The sequence below is a fragment of the Meriones unguiculatus genome, chromosome 9 (assembly GCF_030254825.1).
Source record: "Meriones unguiculatus strain TT.TT164.6M chromosome 9, Bangor_MerUng_6.1, whole genome shotgun sequence".
Taxonomy (NCBI): domain Eukaryota; kingdom Metazoa; phylum Chordata; class Mammalia; order Rodentia; family Muridae; genus Meriones; species Meriones unguiculatus.
In genome coordinates this window covers 50,279,677-50,296,755 of record NC_083357.1, presented here as the reverse complement: position 1 = coordinate 50,296,755, position 17,079 = coordinate 50,279,677, and the positions used below count along the sequence as shown (strand labels likewise).

The 17,079-nt window shown below is 46.7% G+C and overlaps 2 protein-coding genes across 11 annotated transcripts in view; one reads left to right on the top strand and one right to left on the bottom strand.

Moving 5' to 3' along the window:
• The window catches only part of Cenpj (centromere protein J), a 41,416-nt gene extending 37,436 nt beyond the window's left edge, over positions 1–3,980 (bottom strand). Inside the window, exon 1 of the mRNA XM_021655044.2 lies at positions 3,741–3,980. The gene's annotated coding sequence lies outside the window, so the exon portion shown is untranslated. The remainder of the gene's footprint in view (positions 1–3,740) is intronic.
• Positions 3,968–17,079, top strand: part of Parp4 (poly(ADP-ribose) polymerase family member 4) — a 94,615-nt gene continuing 81,503 nt past the window's right edge. For 3 of the 10 annotated variants that reach the window (XR_009594185.1, XM_060391142.1, XM_060391141.1), the window contains exon 1: positions 12,231–12,377. The gene's annotated coding sequence lies outside the window, so the exon portion shown is untranslated. Of the gene's footprint in view, positions 4,079–12,224; positions 12,378–13,513; positions 13,536–17,079 lie in introns of those variants that run through there. The other 7 variants (XM_060391139.1, XM_060391137.1, XM_060391138.1 and 4 more) reach the window with 5 other exon arrangements.

Below are 17,079 nucleotides of genomic sequence, written 5' to 3'. Positions count from 1 at the left end.
CCTCCCCTGCCAATAAAAACAGCTCAGACGAGAAGCTAGTAAGAGAGCCCTTAAAAACTGTGGTAAAGATGCTGAAGTGTAGCTCCTTCACAGTTGATGGCTTCTGGTGAGGTGGTGAGCAGACTCAGTTTTCTTTAAGGGGCTGGCCACCAGGAGTTTCACCATGCTCCCATGAATATATGGGCAATACAAATTGGACTTGGTATATTTTTTTCTTTTTTCTTTTTCTTTTATGTGGGTGTGGGTGTCTGGCCCTGGGAAGATGGGGAAGAGTGTGGGCATCATAGGAAGATGTGTTCTCAGGAAAGTGAAGAAATATACAAAGGAGGAAGGACACACAGGACATTTGGCTGGGAGGAGACAGTGGATGCATTGGCTTTGCAGACACTTAGAAGGTGAAGTTGGGTTTTAGAGCATAAGGCAGATGAGAAAGTGGAAGTAGAGTGGAAGAGGTAAGAGCACCCTGGGAGCCTAGGCTTCTTGTGGAAATAGGTCTAATCACACACACACACACACAGAAGTAAAAACTGGAAAAGTTGAGGCAAACAAACAAGTATCTGGCTTCCCAAGTGGCATATAAAAATATAGAGAGAAGATGTAAATAGAAAAATACGTGTCTAAGCATTAAAATTTGTTCACTCTCATGCCACTGAAAAACCAAAAATTATGAGAGTAACAATATACCTTTTCTTTTTGCCCCCCCCCCCCCCTGCACTGGACTGGCAAAGACTAAAGACTGCTAATATTCAAAATGAAAAAAGAGAAATTCTTTTACTAAGAATTCCTTAGCTACATAACATATTTTGGAGAATAAGGCAGTTACCTCCCCAAACTGTAAAATTCACAAAACCCTTGATCTAGCAATTTTACCTCTAGGCATTGTATACCACTGTTATACTGGCACAAGCTCACACTTGTAATAAACTGACAGTAAGCCAAGTATTGCGACCTACAGAATTATGGCAGCACTGGAGACTAAAGCAGAGGGAGTTCCAGACCAGCCCTCAGGAGACACAGTGTGAGTCCCTGACTCAAGATAGAACTTTCTGATGCTTGTTTACTGTATGCAAGGCCCTGGATTCAGTACCCTACACTAAAATAAACCGTGTAGCCCATACCTACAACTCCAGCATTTAGGAAGCTGAGGCAAGCAGATACCATGAGTTCCAGACCAACCTGGCTTAAACTGTGAATTCCAAGCCAGCTGCCCAACAAAGTAAGATCCTGTCTCAAAAGACATCCACAGGGGCCTAGAAAGAGGGCTCAGTGGTTGAGAGCTCCTCCTGCTCTTCCATAAAACCCACATTCAGTTCCTAGCACCCACTTGGGACAGTTCACAACCACCGGTAACTAACTCTAGCTGCTCGGAATCTGATGCCCACCCCGACCTCTGGCAGCACTTGCACTCACACACATACGCATAAATAAAAACCTTAAACTCATCAAGATATACCGTGAATCATAAAGAACAATTGTGTATTATAAGAAATACAGACAGGGGCTGGAGTGATGGCTCGGTGGCTCAGTGCAAGAGCAGTAAATGATTGGAGTTCAAGTCCTAGGATCCACATGATGGACTCTAAAATTCCAGTTCCAGGGGATCCAACACCCTCCCCTGACCTCTGAGGGCACTAGGCACACAAGTGGTGCACACGCATAAAGTTAACTAGTGAGGGGGGTGAAACATCGAATTATAAAAGTCAAAAATGGTGGTCACCAGTGTGGTGGTTAGTTTTCGTCAACTTGACAAAACTACAGTCACTTCGGGAAAAGGAGCCTCGCCCAAGGAACTGCCTCCATCAGACTGGCTATCAAATTGCTTCCATCAGGCAAGTCATTAGGGTCACTTTCTTGATTAGTGACTGATGTGGGAGGGCCCAGCCACTGTGGGTGAACATACTTCTTCTACGCAGGGGTTCTGGGTTATATAAGAAAGCACGCCATGAATCAAGCCAGTAAGCATCACTCTTCCATGGTCTCTGCCTCTTTCCTGCCTGCAGTTCCTGCCCTGGCTTCCCCGGATGACAGCCCATAACTTGTAAGCTGAAATAAACTCTTTCCAAGTTGCTTTCAGTCAATATTATCACAGCACAGAGAACCAAACTAGAGCACCCAGAAAGATAGGGGCTGGTCCTTACGAGGAAGGGGCTCCTGCCTGCAGGGTGTTTACACAGACATTTTAGTGTTAAGACCCTTAAGAGTAGCATTCATTAACTGGCTACCTGTATCCGATATCTGTTAATTCCTGAATAGTCATTTTCTTTAAATCTGCTGTAAGAAAGTGAATCCTAATTGTTTTTACATTAGGAACCTACCTAAAAAGGCAAAGTAGGGATTTCTCAGTTAACCTTGGTTAAATTTCAACATCCTTACTAAGAAATTTTTTAAAGTCCAAACTTCGGGGATCGCACTGAGGAAGGAAGCTGATCATCATGGGTGCAGGGCCAGCCAGGATATACAGCAGGTTCCAGAAGACAGAATGACTGTAAAGTGGAAACTGTCTTAAGAAAACAAAAAATCCTAAGCTGCAGAGATGGCTCAAAGCGGGTGAAGTGCTTACTGCACAAGCTGATAACCTGAGCTGGCCCTGGAATCACATAAAGGTGAAACACTCCATAAAGCTGTCCCCCACACACACACGAGCCATGACATGCACGAAACCACATGCATAACAATAAGATTTTAAAAATAGTAATCTCTATATGAGTAAGAAAAAAATCTTAATTTAGAAAGTAAGCAATTTGCAAAGTCACTCTGTAACGTGAAAATCGTCAGCAATTCCCTGCTAGACCAAAGTGTAATGGTTTAAGGCAGCATCTTAACATTGTCTTTACACACACACACTCCTGTTTTTTTAAAGCACTAAAATGTCTGTACCTTTGCTACAATTCCATTACTGTGATCCTAAAAATATACTTACTGCCATTTTTAAGTATAGAAACACTGACTCACGGTTGGACACTGGTGATGAACACCTGTAACACAGCATTCGAGCTGGGGCCAGCCTGGGCTACGTAGCAAGCCCTAGTCTCAAGAACGCCAAAACGTTTCCCTTAAATCTGCTTCTGATGACTTATACAAAGGCGTGGGTAAACTACAAATAACTGAATGTCTAGAAGAGTATGTTATGTGGACTCAGACATTAAAACCTGAAGTTCAGTGGCATCAGTTCATGAAGCTTAGGCATTATCGTAAGTTAATTACACAAGGATAAAGCTGTCTTTTTAAAACATTCAACTTATTGAAAGCTTTGGCACCTTTAAAGATATCTGTACAAAACAAACGGTCTGCACTGGAGGCGGAGGAAGATAGGAAGGGATACTTCAGACCCTGAAAACTTTCAGCTGACAGGTCCGCCTCCCCCAAAACACAGTTCTTGAAAGCTACCAAGCTTCCGGAGAAGCGTGGATAAGGCAAGGCGAGACGGACCCTGAAGGGCAGCAAGCGGCGCCGCCGCCCCCGGCCGGGCGAGAACGCGTCCCCGGTGCGCGTCACCCAGGACAGAAACACCCACCCCCTTGAGGAACGACCGCAAGAACAAAGCGGGCTTAGCCCCGGAACCACCGCCGCCCGCCGGCGCTCAGCCCTCCGCGCCTCGCCGGCCCGAGCTGGCCTCTCAGGAACCGGGCGCTGGACGGCTCCTCCGTTCCATTCGCCCATCAGTTACCGTTCCACGAAGGCACAGCCGTTCACACCGCTCCGAGCAGTGAGAGCCAGCACTCAGGGACCCGGGCACTTACGAATGAGCCGCCACAACCTCCGCCGCGGCCGGAGCCCCGCCTCCCGGACTGGCCCCGCCCAGTCCTGCTCCGATGGCTCTTGGGAAGTGTAGTTTCGGCCGCCCCTCTGAGCTTGCGCGCAGACACCGCGGACAGACGCAAACTACAACTCCCAGCAACACCGCCATAAACGTTGCTAGGGGGACGCGCTCTGCGCGCTCTTTTGCGGCGGGCACTGGCCAACAGCTGTTGTTCCCGATATTCGTTCGGCCCGTGCCGTCCTGACGCTGGAGGTGACAGAAGGCGCACTTCCCTGTGCCAAGAACACGAAGACTCAGACCATACCTAAGAGACGGCAGGTTTGGAAGAGTTTTGTTGCCTTCGCTTTTCTCTTTGGATGGGTTTGATTTAATAAAGACCTGTTAGAAAAAAGAAAAAAAAAAAAAAGTAACATTGTTTGGTGAATAAGTACAGATAATCGCGGGAAAAGTCACTCCTGAAATAATCGCTGGCTTCATTTCACCAAGAGTGTTCATTCGGTGTTTAAATTTTATATGGAATACTGAAGCTGCAGATGTTAAAATTACATGCGGAACGCTGAGCGCAGATTTCACTAATTGTGTTGCCACCAGAGGGCTTCCAGAATACAGGTCCCTTTAATCTAGGAAGCTACAGCACTTCATGTTAGCAGTGTACAGACCTGGTTTGAACAACATTGTAGACTAAATAGCATGTATTCTTTAAAATATGTAACTTTGCTATTATTTTAATTTATTTTTCTTTATGTGCATGCATGTTTTGCCTGCATGTTTAATGTGTGCCTAGTGCCTGTGGTTATCAGGAGCATCAGATCCCAAGAGCCCATGGAAGTGGAGTTACAGGGGTTAGTGAGCTACCATTAGGTGCTGGAAACTGAACCCCATCTTGGGCAAGAGAAGCAGGTATCCTTCCTGGCTCAGAGGGAAAGGTATCCTGGTACTCCACAGCCTAGGAACCACACAGCTCTGAGGGCAGAAGATGAAATGAAGTGTTACAGCTCCGAGAAAAGGTATCCTAGGACCTGGAAGCCCAGGAACCACACAGCTCTGAGAGGAAGTCCCAGCAGAGGCCTTGCAGCTCCCGAAGGAGAGTGTCCCCAGCTGAGCTCAGGAGCTCAGCAGCTTCAGCCCTGCTCCCTCTTCGCCATCTTCTCTTCTTTGCTTCTTTGGATGAAAGAGTAATACCAGGCAGTAAATCTCTTAAAAGATAATTATTGGAGGAGGAAACCCAGGAACGGCTGCTTCTGCTTCCAGGAGAAGGCAACACGGAACTGGGCAGACGCGTGATTTCTTAGGGGGCGGAGCTTTCTAGAGGAAGGGATCTCCAGAGTGAGGATTGGTGGGATTTTAAGTCCTTGCCATTAGCAACTACTCAACCACTGAGCCACCTCACCTTCCCCATCTCCTTCCAACCAAGAAGCATCTTTAAAGATGTCGCGGGAGGGCTAGAGGTGTAACTCAAGTAACCAAAGATTGCCTGGTGTGTTCTGTTACCAGCGCTGTACAGATCAGCATCCGTGGCCAGTCTCCCAGGTGGGGAAGGTGAATCAGAATTCAGGGTCATCCTCCAGAACATAGGGAGTTAGAGGCCAGCATGGAACATGAGACTCTATCTGAAAAGAAAATGTAAAAAAAAAAAAAACAAACAGAATTGCCCTTTAAAACTAATTAGCTCAAATAAACCACTGTTGCTAAAAATAATTAAATATTGTACCGAGGCTCAAACCTGGAGATTTGGAGAAAGGCTTTGAGAGTTTAGTTTTGTTAGGTTACAAATGATAAGGAAACCAAACCTCAGAACTGCAGCTGGAAGGCGGACACAGTGGGGACCTCGAGTTGCCGCCTGGCCAGGCTAGCCAATCTGCAAGCTCCAGGCTCAGTGAGTGACCTTGTCTCCAAAAAAAAAAGAAAAGACAGAAGGAAGCTGAACAGATGGCTTTGCAGTTAAGAGTACTTGTTGGGAGGACGAGGATCAACTCCAGCGCGCAAATCCAACTCCCCGCTTCCTCTCCTGGCCTGCCAAGGGCGCCAGGCCTGATGTGATGCACAGACACACAGGAACAGAAACCCTCATCTACATTTTTTAATAGAATAAACGAAAGAAAAGCTGGAGGGCCCGTGAGATGGCTCAGTGGTAAAGGTGCTTGCCTCTAAACTAATGACTGGATAGGTTCAATCCCTGGAACCCACATAGTGGAAGAGAGAACCGAGTCATGGAAGTTCTCCTTTGACCTCCACACATAGTTCATGTACTCAAACACACACACACACATAAAGTCACTTAAGTAAGTAAGGTAGCTGTGATGGAGGAAGGTGCCTGATGACAGCCTTTGGCTTGCATCTTCATGAGCACACAAGTATACAGATGAGCATGCATGTATACACACACACACAAACACAATTGAAGTCACTTTCTAACTAATGCCTTGATGGCTAAAGCAGGCTCTCTCCATCTCCTCCTGCCAGACTTTTTTTCTTTTCTTATTTCTTATTTTTTTTATTTTTAGATACAGAATTTCATGTAGCCAGCCTGACCTTGAACTTGCTGCATAGCTAAAGGTGAACATGAATTTCTTATCCTCTTGCCTCTACCTCCCTGTGCTGGGATTACAGACCTACCCTACCTTGCTTGATTTATGTAGTACTGGGATCAAGCCTGCCCCCATACGTTTTATTTGTAATTTATTTTTTTTAAGACAAGATCTTGTGTAGTCCAGACCAGGTTTGAACACACTATTTCGGTAACACTGACTTTGAATACCTGATCGTATAGCCTCTGTGGATTTGCCAAGTGCAGGGACTACAGGAATTCACTATTGAGCCTAGTTGGTAGTGTGAACCTGAGAGGGTGGAACCTAAAAATTAGGACTAAAATCTCATGTAATGACAGACTTTATTCAGGGCAACAAACAATTTATATTCTGAGGGTATTCTGAGAATTAAGCAAGGTCAAATGAGCAAAGTTCTCATGAGTTCAAGTTGTATAAGGCATGAGGGAATGTTTGCATGAGTTAGGCTGTAGATAGTTAGGAGAGTTACCTGAGCTTGGGAACATCATCTTCAGGTAACCCACTCCTGCTTCACTTTGCCTGGAGAGGCACAAAAGCACATTCTGAGAACAATTTTGTGCTTGGAGGGCTGAGCCCTGTTCTCTTGGTGCTTTCTCACAAGCAATCATAATTCTCCTCATAGAGCTTCATTCATGGTCCATGTTCCCACAGGGCCTGGCTAAGACAGGTATGAGAAGATGTTCAGAGGAGCTTTCTCCTCTAGACTAGTGGTAGAACTGCTGAGAGATGACAGATCCAGACTTGAAAGGGCTAATTATAGCATGAGGAAGAAATTAAAGCTGCAAGTATCTAGCCCCCAGGTAAATAAATGCAAGAAAACCCACAGGCAACCCCACTTGAGGGGTGAGAAAGAGTCTGAAACCCCAGATTTCTAAAAAGTTCCATTAGAACACGATGGCTAGTTTTATCATTTTGATAGGATTCAGAAATCGCCATGGAAACAAACCTCTGGGCATGTGAGTGAGAGACTTTCTACATTAGGTTCATTACGGTGGCAATACCCACCCTAACATGGGTGGCACCATTCCATGGGCTAAGACCTGGATTGAATTCAAGGAAAAGCAGACATTACTCATTACTTCCTGACTGTGGACAAGATGTGATCAGCCACCTCCTTCTCCTGTAATGCCAGGTTCACAGGACCCTCAGAGACCACCAGGAGACGACTCAATGCAATAGCAAGAGAGCTTTATTACGAGAGCGATCGAACTCGGGATCCAAGTCTCACTGACGCAGCAGTAGAGAAGTGGGACCCTGAGCCCTGAGTGAGCAGGGTTTTTAAAGGGAAAGTCTGTGAGCAGGGGGTTTCCATGACAGCAAGTGGGGGGGGCACATGCGCCTTGACGGTACAGGATTAGGTAAAAGTTAGAGGGCCAAGGTCACCTCTGAATCACAATTACCTCAGACATATGCCTCTCTGAGGCACAATGGCCTAAAACATATGATCAAAATGGCTATTCTTTTAAACTATATCTGAAACATTGGGGAAATTTTTCCCGCCCGATTCTCAACCGATTTTCATTGATTATTGCCAGGGAGATTGTCTCTATTTTCTATGAAGTATTTATTCTGTGATATTTCCTGGAGGTTGTTGCTAGGAGAGTTAACTTTGTTTTCTGCCAGCTGCACATTTTGTGATATTTCCTGGTACCTGAATTCAGCTCCCAGTCAAGATGACTCTTTATTTCAAAAATAGAGCTAACTACACCCAGGCTAACTTAAACTCTTCACTCCTGCAACCAGACCAGCCCTGCTGTGATGGACTGTATCCCCTAGAACTATAAGCCAAAACAAACTTTTCCTTCCTGAAGCTGCTTTTGTCACAGCAATAAGACAAGTAATTAGTAGAGAAAAAAAAAAAAAAGTTTATTTTTTTGTTTATTTTTAAGACAGGATTTCGTATAGCCCAGGCTGACCTTGAACTCACTGAATAGCTAAAGATAACCTTCAACTTCTGACCCCTCTGCCTCCTCCTCCAGACTGCAGATTTACAGACATATACCAAGCCTGTTTTTATACAGTGCTAAGGACTGAACTCAGGGCTTCACAACAAGCTCTCGAACCTGCTAAACCATCATATCCCAACCCAGAGAAGTTTCTAGGGATGGGGAGATGGCTCAATCCATACAGCACTTGGCTTGGAAGCATAAAGACCAGAGTACAACACACAATACCAACATTTTGGGGAAAAAAAAAAAAGCTGAAAGCTGGCAAGATGTCTCAGTGGGTATGTAAGACCTGGGGTCTCACAGCTCAGTAGTCCAAGATCATGCCCTTCCCAGAAACTCCCCCAGACCAAGACTCGTTGCAAAAACAAGAGGTTTATTAACCATTGCACATTGGGGGTCACCCCTGCTGGTCAGCAAAGAGTGGCACCAGGAGACAGAGACCTTTAGGTTTTTAAAAGAAAAATTGCCGGAAATTTGAAGTTGCAGTTTTGGCAATTTAGGATTGGATGAGGAAGCTATAAAGTAAGATAATTGGTTAGTCTTAGGTGCTCAAGCTTGGCCAGTCCTGCCAAGTGTGGATGCAGCTGCAATTGAAGGTGGGGGTGGTTAGCTCATCCTTGAAGATTGGGGCTTTGGAGTTTTGGCTGGAGGTCAGGAGCTACTAAGAAGAAGTCTGGGTTGGTTGCTAAGAAACACTATCTCAAAGACAAGGGTCTGGTCATTGTTTTTGCTGAGTGAAGGTCATTGTTTGCTTGCTTTTTTTCCTATCTGTCCTCATCAGGAGGCAGAGGCAGGTGGCTCTCTGAGTTTGAGGCCACCTGGTCTACAAAGTGAGTCCAGGAAAGCCAAGACTACACAGAAAAACCCTGTTTTGAAAAAACCAAATGTAAATAAATATGTTATGTATTGTATCATATATATCATGTGTTCACATGTGTGTGCATATGGCTTCTCCTACTTTGATATGAGTTCTTGGAGTGGAATTCATGCTATCAGGCCTATAGAAAATTTTATATATGACATATATTATATATTATATATATGATATGTGTCCACACACACACACATATGTATGTATTTTTTTTACACACATCTCCCAGTTCTGGGAGACAGAGACTGGAAGATCCCTAGTGCTCACTGGCTAGCCAGTCTGGCATTCTTAATGACTCCCAGTGGCTGGCACTGGAGGCACAGTGCCTGAAACAGTCCTCTAGCCCCCACACATACATCCACAGCTACTGAGCACACACACATGTGAACACACACAGCTTCCAACAACAACACTGGTTGCTGAAGACTTTTTAAAGCTATGTTTTGTTATAGATTTAACTATTACTAGAGCCTGGAACTTGCAGCAAAAAGACCATGAAAATGAGTAAATCTGTAGAGCAAGGAGTTTATCAGGTCTGCCACACGCTAGAGGGTCTGAATCGTAACGTTTAGAAGTGCACAAAAAAGGAGAGTTCTGCCTTACTCTTTGCTGAAGTGCAGCACAGCAATGCCAAGATACTGGCACACTGGTATTTTTGCCTATGGTTTAGAGTGTGTGTGTGTGTGTGTGTGTGTGTGTGTGTGTGTGTGTTTGCTAGAATGTGTAAGCACATGAGTAGGGAGGGTTGCACAGGCATGCCGTGAATTTGCCTGTGGAAGCCAAGCCAGAAACTCGATGTCTGCTTCGGCGCCCTCAGAAGTGTCACACCCTCTGACCAGCAAGATCCTCCTGTCTTTCTCGGGCTGCACTGCACTAGGACAAGCGCATGCCGCCATGCACAGGAGTCTTTTCTTTTTTTAATGAATGCTGGGGATCAGGTGCAAGTCTTCTGCTGTGCGCTGGCACTCTACTAACTAACCTGAGCTTCCGTCCCTTTCTTTCTTTCATTTAGTTTTAGTGCTAGAGATCCAAACACAGGGATTTTACAAGCCGAGAAGGACTCTATCAGTGAGTCCGATAATTTATATCTTTTATTAGTGTTTGGTTTTATTTTTGAGACAGGTCTTCTTAGGCCAGGCTGACTTCAAACTTACAGCCATCCTGCCTCCACACCCTGAGTGCCAAAACAACAGTCATGTTGCTGACACACGCCACCATACCTTATATAATGCTCAATTACACAACTGTAATACTTTACATAATTACACATTATATAATATATTATATAGTATAAGTTTTTAGTATATATATGTTTTTTTTGTTGTTGTTTTGTTTTTTCTTGAGACAGACTCTTTCTTTGTAGCCCAGGCTGGTCTGTAACTTTGTAATCCAGGAAACCTTCAAATGTATGGCAGTACAGCCAGACCTCCTTTGTACTTCCTGATTGCTGGGATTATAGGTGCCGGCCAGGACACCTGGCTTTTTTTTTTTTTTTCTTGTTGCTGTTGTTTGTTTTGTTTCATTTCCCCTAGTTTTTCTGGTTCCTTGAATATAAAATTAGGCTGTTGGTTTGGCATTTTTCTTGTTTAAATGTAGGCATTCAAGCCTGCAAGACAGCTTAGCTCAAGGTAAAATCACTTGCTAGCCAAGCCTGGTGACTTGAGTTCAATCTCTGGGACTCCAGGTGGAAGGAGAGAAGCAGCTCTGACAACTGTCCTTTGACTGTGGGATCTTCTGGAACACACACACAATTGTAAATGTCAGCTTTCACAGTGTAAATTTCTATTAGAACGCGTTTACCATCTCCCGCCAGTGTTGGTATGTTGGTTTATTTTTTATTCAACTCAGAATGATCCCTAATGTCCTGTGACTTCTGTGAAACATTAATCCCCATATATTTTTGCTTTCAATTTTTCCTATTCCAGGTTTCTAGTTTCATGTCATTATGGTTTGGAGACAGCATTTTCTGATTTTTATTGTGTTAAATTTACCTAAAACTGTTGAACATAGATTGTTCCTGGTGCCTTGGTCTTTTCCTATAAAAATATGATCAATTCATATGAAAACAGACAAAAATTATGCTCCTCATACATCTCAATCTCTCCACATTTGAAGGGTTTTGTCACAAATTATACCTTTATACAGAGTGTGCCTGTTAAAGAGAATTGTAAAGATCGTTTTGCACACTTCCATTTGTCTATTAAACTATCAGTGGGTTTCTTTTTTAAAGCTAGGGTCTCCCTGTTTGGCACAGTGACACAAGCCTTTAATCCCACCACTCCAGAGGCAGACGACAGCCTGGCCGTCACAGCCAGCGCAGACCGGCCAGGGCTACACAGGGCGACCCTATCTGCCCAGCCTGGAATTGGGTTACAGAGCAAGCAGTCACATCCAGCATAAAGTGATTGTGATACAACCTTATAAATGTTTGATGAGACTTGAGCCCCACACCGGGTGAAGGGCCTTGTCTACAACGTCCCAGCAATAAATCGTGGCGCCGGAATTCACCTTTTACACTCAGCTCTCTCTTCTTGACCTTTAATTCTCATTCCATTCATCGTATTCTCAGGAATCAGATTATTTCCAAATCAGTCCCTACCCAGTACATTTCTGACCCTAGCACCCGGGGCCCACACGCGACAGACTATCAACCAGCTGAGCTGTATAGCCCTGGCCCCATCTTTGAGCGTCTCTACCTAGCGACGGAACCTATTGTACGTTTCAAAGTCAGGAAAGTCACTTTCTTCCACTGTTGCTGCTGAAAATCGAAACCAGCGTTTGTCAAACGCTCTACCAATGAGCTTCCTCTTCAGCCCTGAATTTTCCTGTTTGATCCAAAACTTTTGGGAAACCTGTTTCTTACCTGTCTTGGGATTCCGGCACTCTAGCCCCCATCCACAATTATTTCTCCATCACGTCACCCAAATTCAAACTTTGGATTTATCCCTACTGGCAATCTACAGTCGGAGAGAGAAACTGAAAGTCCGGAAAGGCTAGGCTGATTCGGAGCTCCGCCTGCCCGGGCGGGGCCTTCCAGCCTGCCTGCGAAGTAACAGGGAGAGTCGCGGGACACCCTGCCAAGGGCGCAGGCGACAGCGCGTAGGCCCGGGGTGCGGGGGGCGCAGGCACGGTCCCGCCCCGCCGCGCCCGGAGCGTAAGCACCGCGGCTGGAACCCAGGGGACGCAGGAGGGGATCGGCCGGCGCCGGGAAGGTCCGGATCTCCAGGCAGGTGCGTGGGTGCGCGGGCGCCGTCTGACAGCCCCGAGGGCCTGGGTAGTCCTGGCCCGGGTAGTCCTGGCTGGGGCGGCCGGGGCGGCCGGGGCGGCCGCGACCGTCGACGGCGCCTTGCGCAGGGGTCAGGGCCCCGGGCCAGCTGCGCTGGGGAGGCCATCCCTGTCTACGCCCCCAGACCCACCCCTGTCCTGGGAAAAGAACCGCCGCGGAACGCAACGTTTCTTGACTTTCTGAAACCCGGATTTCCAAGGAAATCTGCAAAAGTACAGTAGTTTGGTGCATACTGCGGAGAACGTCATCTGGTCGCCTAGGAAGCGCCGTGGGAGAAGCCCATTGAGCTCCCTGAGGTCTGGAGTTGAAGTATAGCCAAGCCTGACTGTAAAGCTTAGCTCTGGGTCCTATTAAAAATGAAGATATAAAGTAAACATGAGTGAAAGGGGAGGGGTGAGCTCATCCACAGCTTAGCCGAGACTGAGGAGAAAGGCTGGGGAACACGCCCTGTTCGGTTTGTGCTGGGTGGATTTACGCCTCTGCCCTGCCGGCAGGTGCTCCCGGGCTGCGGCTAGTCTTGTCAGGTTGACACACCTGGGAAAAGTGAGCCTCAGCCGAGAAACTGCTTTCGCTGATGGCAGCTGAGGGAGGAGCGCTTAGCCCGCGTGGTGCCGCCTCTGCCGGCGCCCCGGGCTGTGTAAGGGAGCCGGGAGCAGAAGCAGCGAGCGAGCCCGTAAGCGGCATCCCCAACTACCCTAACGCCGCGACCCCCTAGCACAGCCCCTCAGGTTGTGCTGGCCCCCAAACACGGAACTATTTTCGTTGCTACTTCGTAACTGTAATTTTGCTCCTGTGACGAATCATAATGTGAATATCTGTGTTTTCCGATGGTTTTCGGTGGCCCCTGTAAAAAAGTCATTCAACTCCCCAGAGGGGGGTCGCGACCCACAGACTGAGAGCCACAGGCCTCCAGCTTCCGGGCTGGAGTTCATGATGTAGGCTAGGAGAGGAAATAAACCCTTTCCTCCTCAAGTTGCTTTTGGTTTTGATCTCTGCGACAAGAGAAACCTCACTAAAATGAAGCTCTCCAGTGGGCCTCTTCACTCCCGGCATATTTCTTGCAGGGGTCCGGTTTCCTAAGGCCCCGAAAGAAAACATACAGGTCAGTAAAATAGTCCCTGCCGGGGTGCGGCGTGATGCATTAGGGGCGGAGTGGTAGACCTCCGCCTTCTATGGATCCTGAGGACTGCCAAATGACAATCCATAAATGTCAGCAAGTCAAGTGTGGTAATTTAAGGTAGAAAATCACTCTGGGTTGTGAGGGCGATGCAGAATTTCTCATCTTTTTTCAGGAAGGACTTACACACAGGTTTAACTCTGTGTGTCATGCAGAGTTACCCAGGGCTAAAGCTGTGCTCTGCCTTCCAGGGCTTAACCATTCCATTCCATTCCGTTCATCTTTAGTCCGGCCATGTTGACACTGTCAGAAAGCTTTGCTGTAATTCTGGGCTTTGTGTGTGAGTGTTCTCAAGTGATCTGGATTCTAGCTAGGCTTGTAAATAAAGCATAGTTCCTTACTCCTTTAGCCCGCCTGTAGAAATGATGGCAAGAGTGGGAAACAGCCAATGGGGGAAGAGTAGCAGGCGACCGACGCAGGGACCCGTGCAGGGAGGCCAATAGGAAGGCAGTTCTGGATGGGCATCCCTGGGACATCCTAACAGGAAGACATGTGGGTGGTGAAGACTACCCACAACCATTCGCTAGGAAGGCACCGTTTTCCACTATGTAGGTTTTTAAACTTTTGTCAACAATTAGGTCTGTGTAGTTATGTGGGCTTATTTCTGGATCCTCTATTCGGTTGCATCCATCTATCTGTCTGTTTTTACGTCAGTAGCAGGTTTTTGTTACCGTGGCTCACAGTGTAACCTGAGATGAGTTTGTTCTCTCTGCTCAGGATTGCTCTGGTTATTGGGGGCTCTTTTGTGCTTCCACGTGAATTTTTTTCCTACTGCTATAAAGACTGTCTTTGGGATTTTAGTGGGGATTGCTTTGAATCTGTAGATCATTTTCAACAATGCAGCTATTTTTATAATATTCTGTCAATACACTCACATGGGAAGCTTTCCTTCTGGTTTCTTCTTCCAATTGTGTTTTAAAGTTTTCATCAAAAGAGGTATTTCATCTTTGTTAGATTTATTTCTAATTTGATGTTTTTGTTTATTTGTTTTCTTTTCTTTGGTTTTTCAAGACAGGGTTTCTCTGTGTAGCCCTGGCTGTCCTGGAACTTGCTCTATAGACAAGCTGGACTTGAAAGCATAGATCAGCCTGCCTCTGCCTCCTGAGCGCTGGGGTTAAAGGCGTGCACCACCACCACCACCACCACTGGGCTCTCATTTAATTTTTTTAAGGCAGAAATAGGGATAAATTAAATTTTTCCCTTTCCCATGTGTATTTCTGTTTCTTCTTACTAGTCCAGTAAGACTTCCAACACCATATTGAGAAGAGTGGAGAGTGGCTACCCTCGTCTCAGGAAACTCCCCGTGTTGTATAGGTTGGCTATAGGCTTGTCATATTTAGCTCTTGTTACATTGAAGTGCATTTCTCCTGGAGGGGATCTGGCACCCATTTCTGGCCTTCAGTCACCGCACATACACGGGGCACACACATGAAATAAATCTTTAAAAGAAAGGAAGGAAGGAAACGGAAGGCTGCCTGTTGTGCATCGGGGAAGTCCGCTGAAGTTGGGGACCTGTTGTGCGTCAGGGAAGTCCGCTGAAGTTGGGGGCCCTCCTTGGGGTGTAGGTCGCTGCAGCCCCTGTGCTGCCCCCCTCACCCTGGTCTTCACATCAGTATCTTGTCTTCTGGTCACATTCAGTTTCCAGTGTACAGGCAGGGCAGCTTCTCCCACCCCTTCAGGCTCCCCAGACTGTACCCCCTGGGGTGGCTACCTTGAACATGTCTCCCAGGTAGGATGTGAGGAGCCACCCCAGGACTGAGATCTCAGGCAGGCACCGGTTTCAATACTCCCAAGACCTCCCAAGTCTTAACCGTCCTGTTGTTCTCAACGCTCGCTGTAAAGGCACAGAGGTGGCTGCTGAGGCTGAGTCACACCCTGACCTCTCAGGGCTATCAAACCCGGGTGCCTCTTGTCTCCACTGTGACAGGTTAGATTCAGGCTCTCTGACAAGCAGTTGTTCCCTGTTGCCTCAGCCAGGTGATTGACGGGGCCGAGCTGAATTAACTCTTATGTTTTGGGCAGCTTGGAATGTTAGGTCTTCATCCAGGCCTGAGAAATGGCTTTCCCCAAAGGGCTCCATAAAGCTATGATCAAGGATATTGTGGCATTTACAGGAAAAAGAAACTTTATTTGGCATAATTCAACACGCTCTTAAATCAGTTCCTTCCTTGGCAAGCCGATCTTCAAAGGTCAAGATCTGGGCTTTTTCCTGTGGTCTCAGCACTGACCCGGAGGGGATGGTTGAGTTCTTTGCAGTGAACGGAGTGAGCCTTAGTAGTTCTGAGAGGAAGCTCCCGAGGTCTGCTTTCCAGCCCCTCCTGCCTAGGGGCTAGGAGAACCTACCCCTTGCCCCATCTAAGCAATCAGGCTAGTTTGGAAGTGGACAGCAGCAGTAGAGGCCACATGCTCTTACTTCCCCTGTATCACCCTGTACAGGACCCTCTGAGCAGGTGGCAGGCTGGCGCATTCCTTTGAGTCACACAGCCACATCTCAAAAGTCACTGACTCAAGGGGCAGAGAAAGCTGCCGTGATTGGATCCTTGACAGGCGGCCTCAGTAGCTTTTTGGCAAATGGAGGTAGTATGTGCTAACTACGTGGTGGTTGTCACGAGCCAAACCTTTGAGCCTCCTGTCATTTATTCTTTACTTTAGAAGTACAGATTTGCACAGGGGAATGCACCTCTGTGACAAAGGCTTTGAGTACAAGCCCTGGGCTAGAGCTCTAGCATTTCAAGAAGAAAAGAGAGAGAGAGAGAGAGAGAGAGAGAGAGAGAGAGAGGGAGCGAGAGAGAGAGAGAAGGAAGGCAAAAATGAGAACAAAGGAGGTTGGGAGGGAGAGAGGGTAAGGGAAGGAGAAAGACAGAGAAGGAGAGGGAGGTAGGGACAAAGGGTGGAAGGAAGTTGGTGGGAGGGAGCTAGAAAAAAAAGCTTCTATGTTCTTGAGCCACGGGTCTGATCCATAACTGAACTCGGTCATATTTTTAATAGGGTCCCTCATCATCTACATTATAGCAGCACATTTGTACTTCCTTGTGGAAGAAGGAAGCTGCATGTACATCCTGCTCATTTGTTTGTTCTGAGTCAACCTCAATTCAGTGTCATCGTAAGGGCAGCTCAGGAGGAATGTGAGACCCAGTGGCCACACAGGGAGAGGAGACAGGATGGAGCAGACCTCCACCATCAGCCACAGGGAGTCAACCACACGGCCAGAGGGCCAAGACTAGACCTTGAAATGATAGGCTGCCTTTGTTATAGTCTGCCTAGAGATGAGCTAGAAGACAGATCTTTAAGGTCATCCACTATCGAGTTATTTTCTGAATAAAGCGGAGATTGATGATTCAGTTCTGGTTTTTGCCTATGTGACAGGCAGCAAGGAGCAGTTACATTTCTATTACCATGTATGCTGTGAACCCATAGATAGGATTCTTAGAGTAACCATTTAGCCATAAAAACTAAAAACATTCCCCAA